The sequence below is a fragment of the Prionailurus viverrinus genome, chromosome A3, assembly GCF_022837055.1.
Source record: "Prionailurus viverrinus isolate Anna chromosome A3, UM_Priviv_1.0, whole genome shotgun sequence".
In the NCBI taxonomy this organism is placed as follows: Eukaryota; Metazoa; Chordata; class Mammalia; order Carnivora; family Felidae; genus Prionailurus; species Prionailurus viverrinus.
Genome location: NC_062563.1, coordinates 4,661,385 through 4,670,446, shown reverse-complemented (window position 1 = coordinate 4,670,446; position 9,062 = coordinate 4,661,385).

Sequence of the window (9,062 nt, the reverse complement as noted above, 5' to 3'; positions counted from 1 at the left end):
AGAACTTGAGAGCGAGGCTTTGCCAGCTGAGCTCAAAGCCAGGACCTTGTTTCCCATCGAATGTGTTGTGTCCCGGGCTCCTCCCCAAAGGCTGGGCTGGGTCTTTGTCACCCAAGCGTGGTCTTACACGTCATCGAGGCATGATGGGGTGAGTCTTTTTTTTTTTTTTTTTTAAGTGAAACGCCAGAATCTGCACGGGAACGGTCTGGCCCAGCAGTCCCCTTGGCCAACGAGGCATTCAGTCCTGGGCTGTTGCTGTCGCTTGTGACGATTAGTTGCCTTCAGAGCCTGTCGAGGAACCGCCCAAAAGAAGCAACCTTCTCTTGTGCCCTCACCTTGTGTCTTGGCTAGGAATTCTATCTCCCCAACTTGTTCAAAAGCCATTGGCTCTGTTCAAGAATCAAAGCCACCTCCCAAAGGGTAGACATTTGCCGTAGGCTTCAAGAACATTCTGACCAGCGATAACAACCTTGAAGAAACCCTCCACTTTGACGGGGACAGCCATGTAGGTGGCAACGCTTGGGAACGTTCTGTAGGCTCCGCAGGGAGCCTTAGGAGAACGGGCTTCAGGAGCTCTGATCATCACCCAAAATGTGAGCAACCTAGTCTTCCCCGTTCTCCTGGAGCTGCAGCAAAATGACTTACCCAGCCCGGCATCATGGGTAGGATAGTGTGTTACTCTAACGTGCTGGCTTAACTTTGATCATCGGGCTCCCCTAGTCTCGTCAAAACCTGCGGGAACCAGATGGAGAGGCCCAGGTCACGTCTTCCCAGAAGGAACGTCTGATAGGCGGGTGTAGGGAGGTTAGGACGGAGCTGCCGTGTTGCTACTCCAACTGACTCGTGCAGCACGAGTTCCCGTGTCAGATTCTGAGATTCGGGCCGGGCCAACGTGGCTCGTTTGCCGTTAGCTACCTTCGAAACCTAGCAGCGCGGGTACGCGTAAATGTGGCTTCAGGTTGTTTGTCTCTGTGTGTGTTAGCCCTTAGAAACTCCTCAATTCCTCTCCCCAGATGGCCCTGCCCACCCAGATGCCACCTCTGACCTCGTTGCCCGATGTTTTCGTTTAGTTTGGTTTTGGAATTGAGGTCAGTGATGGGCGTTCGTTCAGGTGACCTAATGTGGATGCGGGGTGGGCCCTGCTCAGAGACTTCCAGCTCGTCTGAAAACGATCCAGATGTGGCACTCCGAGCCGGACGGCGGGCACGAGCTGTGTGCTTCACGCGTCTCGGCCTGACTGCACACCACCCTCAACTTCTTCCTACCAGTCTCCGGCGCGGCCTTCTGACGCCACAAATGACATTCCGCAGAGTCGAGTGGCAGAGACTCGTGCACAATTACCCGGTCAGTTGAGGCAAAAGAAAATGATCATTTGTCCAGTTGTCCAGGTGAGCTCTCTGGACCGTCCCGGATGCTCGGGATAGTCGTGTGGGCCTTCACTTCAGCTCCGTGATCTGGCTCAAAGGGACCCTTCGAATGAGACGCCATTCGATACGATGTACATTTGCATCAGACGTCGCGAAAGTAGACCGTTGGGTTGAGTGTTTTCTGCTTGTCAACTACTCTTATAGAATTGTTTGTAGCTAATCATCCCAAGTCTGCCATTAGTGATCACCATTTCTCTCATTTTATAGATGTAACGGAGGCCAAAGGGGCTCTGGTTTGGGTCACGTGGTCCCTCTTGGAGGAAGCGCTGAGGGAGTCACACGGTTTTTTAACTTGACCTTCTGACTCGGGACCCCGTGGTGGACCTCCATTTTCATTGCCAGTTAGGCAGAGAGACCATCTTCCTCTCTTCCCCCAACCAGCCCCCTTTCCCAGGCGGGGAAACCGAGACCCCCCCCCCCTCCCACGCAAGGGGGCTCCCCAAGGTCACATGACTAGTACAACCCAGGGCTGGAACTAGAATGTTCAGCGTTCTCATTTGCACACCCGGGTACCACTTCTGCTTGTGTCATCTGGATCGTTCGTTTCTTTCCATAAAATCAAATGACCGTCTACGAGAAAGACTTAATGGCCAAGATGTGATGTGGTAAAGGCTTCCTCAAGGATTTTTTCCTTATTCCAAAGATCAGACCAGACTGAGGCTAAGAGAGATTTGCAAACAGCGGTATCTCATTATCCCTAGTTCAGTTTTTCGTGTAATTGGCGTGAAGAGATTACCGCTGATGTCTAAGCCGGCTGCCGAACAGAAAATAATGATTCTTCTGTGACATGACTCGGTGTGCACACGTGTGTACTTGGGGGTGTTTACGAAAGGTATTTGTGTACATAAAATGCTTACCAAGATGGGTAATGTCATTTTAGAGTTGTAAATAACAAGAAATAGGCTTGAGCAAAACTGATCTTACAATTGCCCGAGAATGTAACACTTCATTTCCGCACTATGAAATGGCTAGAAATTGATTTTTTTTTTTTAAATCCAATTAAGCCTCAAGGTTGGTTATCCATTTAAAAGGTCGGCTGAGTTAAACAATGACAGTACCGTCAGTTCATGCTAATAATTAAATTGACACAGAACTTGAGTGCTTTCCGTCATGCCTCGTGGAGGCAGACATCCTGTGTGTTGATCAAAAATGTAAGGCAGAAGTCACCCCCCCACCCCCACCCCGTCCCCACCGGGGTGCCCGCACGCCAGCCGACCGTGAACCCTGACCGGGTCAGTCCGCAGGCCCCGGCCGCCATCCCCGTGGCTTCTTCCCCTGGGATTCCCACAGAACACCCTGGAACGCCCTGGTGCCCACTCACCTCCCATCTCCCCCTTCTTCCGGCCCCGGGGCTGTTGGGAGGCGGAAAGTAACCTCGTTCAAAGAGAAAAAAGAGGGGTCTCTTGGCGCGTGTACCCTTGGTGTACCCACGAAACCACTCGATTTCACGCGCTGCCGAGTTTCTAATGGGACAAATAAATCACGTCTTAAAAATAGTACTTTACGGTGCGTATTGACCCTGTGTTCCCAATGTGTTAAGGAAAAGACTTCAGAATGTCTTTTGATGATGCTCATAGGTGATGTTCAAGTACTTGAATTTATGAAGGTGTGAGGCGAGCCAGGAACCTGATTGGAACACTCTTTACCCTGTTGGGGCTGTAACGTCACTCTTGGTTTGTAAATTGCCGAGAAGGGATAAGTGATCTTATTTCAAATCTAGCATTTTAACCTGCATCGTAATGTGAGTAAGGTTGCATCCGTTCAGTACTTTCCATCCGTAACTATGAGCCACCCTGAAAGATGGAACCTTCCAGAGTTAGTGAGAAAGAAAATGTATTGAAGTTCCCTCTCGGGGCCCTTAAGGCTAACAATTCCCGCTTGGTATTTTGTCCCCCACCACACCCCCTGCCTCACACTCCTCAGCTGCCAAAATCCTCAGCGACAGATGTGTGATCCTGTCTTACTTTCCCAAAGATCCACGGTTAGCTAATGCCGATAGACGTGTTGCTCCACACAAGAGTGTTGCTGAGGAAAAAATGGGACTCAGGTTTTTCAATATTGAATCATTTCTTTTTATTAAAAAAAATATATATATTTTTTTATGTTCATAAATGAGACAGAGAGAGACAGAGCATGAGCGGGGGAGGGGCAGAGAGAGAGGGAGACACAGAGTCGGAAGCAGGCTCCAGGCACCGAGCCCGATGCGGGACTCGAACTCACGAATTGCGAGATCATGACCTACCTGAGCCGAAGTCGGAGGCTTAACCGACTTGAGCCACCCTGGCACCCCAAGATCGAATCATTTCTGATGCACTCGAGAAACATGCTACTTAAAAGGATCCTGTAAGTGAAGGTTCTCCTAAAGAAAAGATTTCTTGATCAAAATAAACATTTACCCCCCTCACTTTGCTTTTCTGTACACCTTCTTTGCCATATGCTAAGTTGCTTCAAGGGATGTGGAGCCACGCCCGGCCTGTTAATTACTTCTCGATTCCTTCCTGCGGGGTCACCCCGTCCCAAGGTCCCAGGTCTCCCGTGTGCCCTTGAAGACTTCCGCGGCGACGGAAATAATTTTGCCGGCGTTCAGAGTAAATAAGAATGTGGTCCCCGAGACAGGAGGGTTATTACTGTCCGACCCCGCGGCCTCCCTGGGAGGATAATTTAGGCCCAGAGCAGCCAGCTCAGACCCTCATTTTCTCGAAAATTCCTAAAAACTGACGTTAGCAGGAATGCTTTTTGTTGTCAATAAGCGGTTCCTCTGGTACATTTTTATTAACGTTCTCTCATCCCACTGATACCAGAAGGTAAAAAGCGCTTTAGAGGAGATTGCAGAATGTGCTTTTTGAACAGAGTGCGAAAGAACACGTGCAGGATGCTGTCTTTTGTATAGATCCGTGAATACGTATAAACGCGTTTTGTTTTTTTCAAAAAGAAACAGGAAGGATAAACCAAAACCTGATAAAAAGGTCACCTCTGGGGGGAGGGGGGAGGGGAAAAGGAGAAGAAGGGACAGGGAACATCTTTGAGCATTCCTTCACGCCGTTTCAACACTTGAACCACATAAATGTTGTTCGTGGGGCGCCTGGGTGGCTCAGCCGGTTGAGCGACCACCTTCGGCTCAGGTCACGATCTCACGGTTCGTGAGTTCGAGACCCTCGTCGGGCTCTGTGCCGACAGCTCACGGAGCCTGGAGCCGGCTGCGGATGCTGTGTCTCCCTCTCTCTCTGCCCCTCCCCCGCTCATGCTCTGTCTCTCTCTGTCTCAAATAAATATTACAAATAAAGGAATAAATACACGGTGTTCGTATTCAAAAAAGAAAATGAAAAAATGAAAACAGCAAGCCCTTCAGTTCAAAACAGAGGCACAGTGACGAAGGAATGAGGTGAACACACTCACAAAAGCCAAGTCAAGTGCTGCCCACCCCAGTGGGGTAATGCTAAGAACAAAAAGAAAGAACTCTCCCAACTTGAGGCGGTGGGTTTGTTGCCACGAATGCTACGGAAAGAACACTCCAGTAGCCACAGAAGGGTGACCGGGGCCTCGGGTCCTCAGTGTGGGAGAAGGAAGTACAAACATAGGGTGGGGCACGTGAGGACGAGCCCAGTAACACGGGCTTCGAATCGGAGGAATCCGTGTGAACCCACAATGTGAAAAAAACAAACAAACAAACCCAAATCCTCCTTCTGTCTACCAAAAGGATCGGGAACAGCGACAGCTGAGGAGCACTGAGCACACTTCCCACGCAGCACTGGGTTTCCAGATGGGAATCTAAACGGCCATTCCCCCGGTTTCAAGAAGACAGGGCTCCCATGAGGCCTGGCAGACTCTTGATTTGGGGCAGGGGAGGAGCAGAGGGAGCCTGGGCATCATCAGCTCCTTCCAAAGAGGACAGAAGTCCTCAAAGACGGAATAGCGACACGTGGAAAAGACACGGGGGAGGGGCACCCGCGTGGCTCCGTCGGCTCAGGTCATCATCTCACAGCTCGTGGGTTCGAGCCCCGCGTCTGGCTCCGTGCCGACAGCTCAGAGCCTGGAGCCTGGTTCGGATCCTGTGCCTCCCTCTCCTTCTCTGCCTCTCCCCCGCTCACGCTCTTTCTAAAATAAATAAACACTAAAAAAAAAAAAAAAGAAAGAAAGACATGGGGGGGCTGGTGTGATGGGGCCCTGGCTGGCCTGAGTGGGGACAGTGACCGTGAAAAATCCAGAGATAGGGACGTAAGTGGGGCACGGCCGGTCCCGGAGCCCATGGCCACCACTAGGGCACAGGCCCGTTTTTTGGGTTGATCCTCCACTGCCACCATCTTGAAATCCTCTTTTGACAAAGAGCCTCTTGGCGCTTTCCTTTCTGCACCAGGACCCTACAGATTATGTGAACTGGTCCTGGGGCCAAGGGGAGGCAGGGAGGTCGCTACTCAAGACTTCCAGGTGGCAAACGTGGGAGGGATGATTCAGCTAGAAAAATCACCGTGTTGCAACCCATACTTGATTGACGCAGAGATCGTCACTGGCTGTGAAAGCTTTGGGGGGAGAGGTCAGGAAACAGAAGAGGTCACGGTCTCAGAGCGTCCATGCACTTTGAAGAGGAAACCGAGTTGAATGCTATTAATTACGAAGAGGGAAATGGACCTTTACCATGAAGAGATCTGGTCAACCCCGCTTATACCCAACAACCCACCTTGGCTAGTAACAGGAGACACCCGGGTTACGTGGCTCCTGATGAGGCGCAGTGGGAAACACGACGTGTTTGATGCGAATCTAATCGTAAGGAAACACTCCTACGAATCCAGGCCGTGGGTCCCTCTATGAAACATGTTAATGTCGGGAAACACAAAGGCAGGGATTGTTCTGGATTCAAGGAGACCGAAGAGAATTGACAACCAGGCGGAAGGCCTCGTCTTTATTTGGGTTCTGGATTTTAAAAAGGCAGTGAAGGACATTTTGGGGACAATTAAACACATTTCAGTGTGGACTGTAATAGTATTGCTTCAGTGTTCATTTTCCATGGGTACGATCAGGATACTATCGTGGTTATGTGGGCTCGTGTCCTTGTTCCTAAGAGATACACGCTGACGTATTTACCGTGTTTAGTGTATGCAACCAACTTTAAATAGTACAGGAAAAGACATATGTCCGTGGACACACACACACACACACACACACACATCATATGATCCAGGTAAAGGGTAAATAAATGTTCACTACTTGTTTTTCAACTTTTCCAGAAGTTAATGCATTTTTCAGAATTTCTAGAGAAATGTGATTTTCATGGCTATTAGTTCATTTTCAATCCTTCAAGGAACATTTGGCACAAATCTTCTGGGTGCCGTGCCTGACACAGGATTTACAAAGGGTAACTGAGGTGCTCCCTGACACCCGGGCACTTACGGTGTGGCGAAGGAAGACGCAGACACGCACAGCACAGACCACGTTCTGCGAGGTCACGCGGGTGTCACCGTCTGTCCGTTCACTGGGGGCTCACCGCCCCACCGGCTGCTCCCGGAGCCAATCCTGCCTCCTTTCTGTCCGGGCGTGTGAAGCAGACCGTTGTCCGCCAGGAATGAACCCTACCTTGATTTCATGTTAGTCTTGACCGAGGCACTTCCACTGGCTCTGTGAGCCGCGAGATCAAGTTCAAACAACGTGGCTCAGCGTACTTCTCACGCACGCTTTATGTGTGCACGTGAGCTTTTGACGGTTCTGAATGGACCGTGCTCTTCCGGACTGTGAGCCCTCGCATGAACAAACCCCTTACCGGGGATCAGACTGCCTGGGACACCTCAGTTTGTCCTTGGCCGTCTCATCCCAGCTCAGTCTTCCCCAGGGACTGGATTTCTGAGTTTTACCACCCTCTTTGCTCCCGCAGCTCTGCACACACGCACGCATGCACATCCCCACACCCCACCCCTGCCACACACACCCACGTGCCATTGGACCCCCAAAGCCTGACCAGGCCTGGAGCTCTTGGGAACTGATGTTCGGTAAGTATCTGTTTGGACGAGCGACGATACTAGAAAGAACCAACAAGCGCTCCGAGGGGAGTGAGTGTTTCTCACATCAGAATAATGGAATCTGGGAATCTCGTGGCAATCAGTCTAAGCAGGCATCAGAGGGGGTTTACTACAGGCGTGAAATTAACAGATAAGTGCGCATTTCATACCCCCAGAGCCATCTTACAGGGCATGAGCTCAGAAACGTGTTTTAGGATGTGAATGGCACCAAAAGCTTCCTCCGGAGTCCTGGGAATTTCATTCGGATTTCTTCCAGTTTTAGGGCTTGTTTCCCCAGCTGCTAAAGCCTGAACGCCCGGTTGAATTCGGGATGAGTCACACCCCATCAAAAACATACGTTACTTCTTGGGTTGCGTTAAAGATCTGGTAAGTTGTTTTAAATTTTTCATTTTTTTTGAAGAAAATGAAGTTGAGGTGCATTTTTCATTGACAGTGAAATATATACTAAGCTGTGGATTAATACCTTCGTAAAAATTTATCTAAACAAAGTGCTGCCTGCCTTATTTATGTTGGAGTCCGTCAAGTCTGCGGTGCAAAGGGTAAGTACTTTCCTGGAATATATTTGTATCTGTCACAAGCTACATCTTGAGGAAACTGGCAGGCATTTGCAGTGAAATAACTCCTTAGCGGTCTGTTTAGTTTGGATTTCTTCGACTCGGGGTGGGGGGAGGGGACGCTTGGAAGGCAAAATCCGGACTATCTGCTCCAAACAAGCATCTAGCGTTTTCCCTGGCTCTGTGTATCACAAGTGTTCTCTAAACGCCTGTTGGGTTGGGTAATCTTGTTCATCCTGTCTTGGGGCTGTTGGGGTTATTCTCCTCTTACATATGAAAGAATTCTCAAAGCAAAGAGTCTCTAGAATGATCTCTCTACGCGCAGTTTCTCTCCCCCTCCAACTCCCTGCACTCAAACCTGCCATAGCCGGCTTGCTAAAAGCGTGGCTTGGATCCTTCCGCGGGCAGAAGTCTCTGGAGTGAATCCCTGGCTTACAACCGCAGCCCTCTCCTTCCCTGTTCCCTGGGACCCTCTCATCTTCCCCCGCCCCTCCCCCCCCCCCCCCCCACGGGGGATTCAGAGCCCGGTGGACACGTGGCCGCTCTGGGTCTGGGCTCTCCTCCCGGGTTTCTCCCCCCTCAACGCCTTCCCTGCCCTGTTTGTGTGTGCCATTTCACCCTCCAGGACAAAGCCCCCGGCCCTCCCCCTCGGAGAAGATCCCCCTCGGCCTTCCCCCCCCCCCCCCCCCCCACTGCTGGAGTGCCCTGTGCCTCTCTGCAACGTATTTGCAAACAGAAAAAAACAGCCATAGATCTTCATACGGAGCTCTTCTCGTGCCCTTTACAACGTGTGAAAACATTCAGCTGCTGTAAAACCTTTTGAGGAAAATAAGATCCAATTCGCGTCGACTTTCATGTGGGGGAAAGCTGAGGGTTTTCGAAGGAATCCCTTTCGCTGATTCAACAACTGTTTTTCTCTCGGCACCTGCTCTGTGCTGGGCCCTGGAGCAAAGAGACTCAAGCCTCCAGAATGCTGACGCTCCGGTCTGGAGGGACCAGCGGGGACCCCGCACCAGGGACCGTGACTCAAAACCGACAGGGACGACGAAGCTGTGACTCGCGGGGGGGGGGGG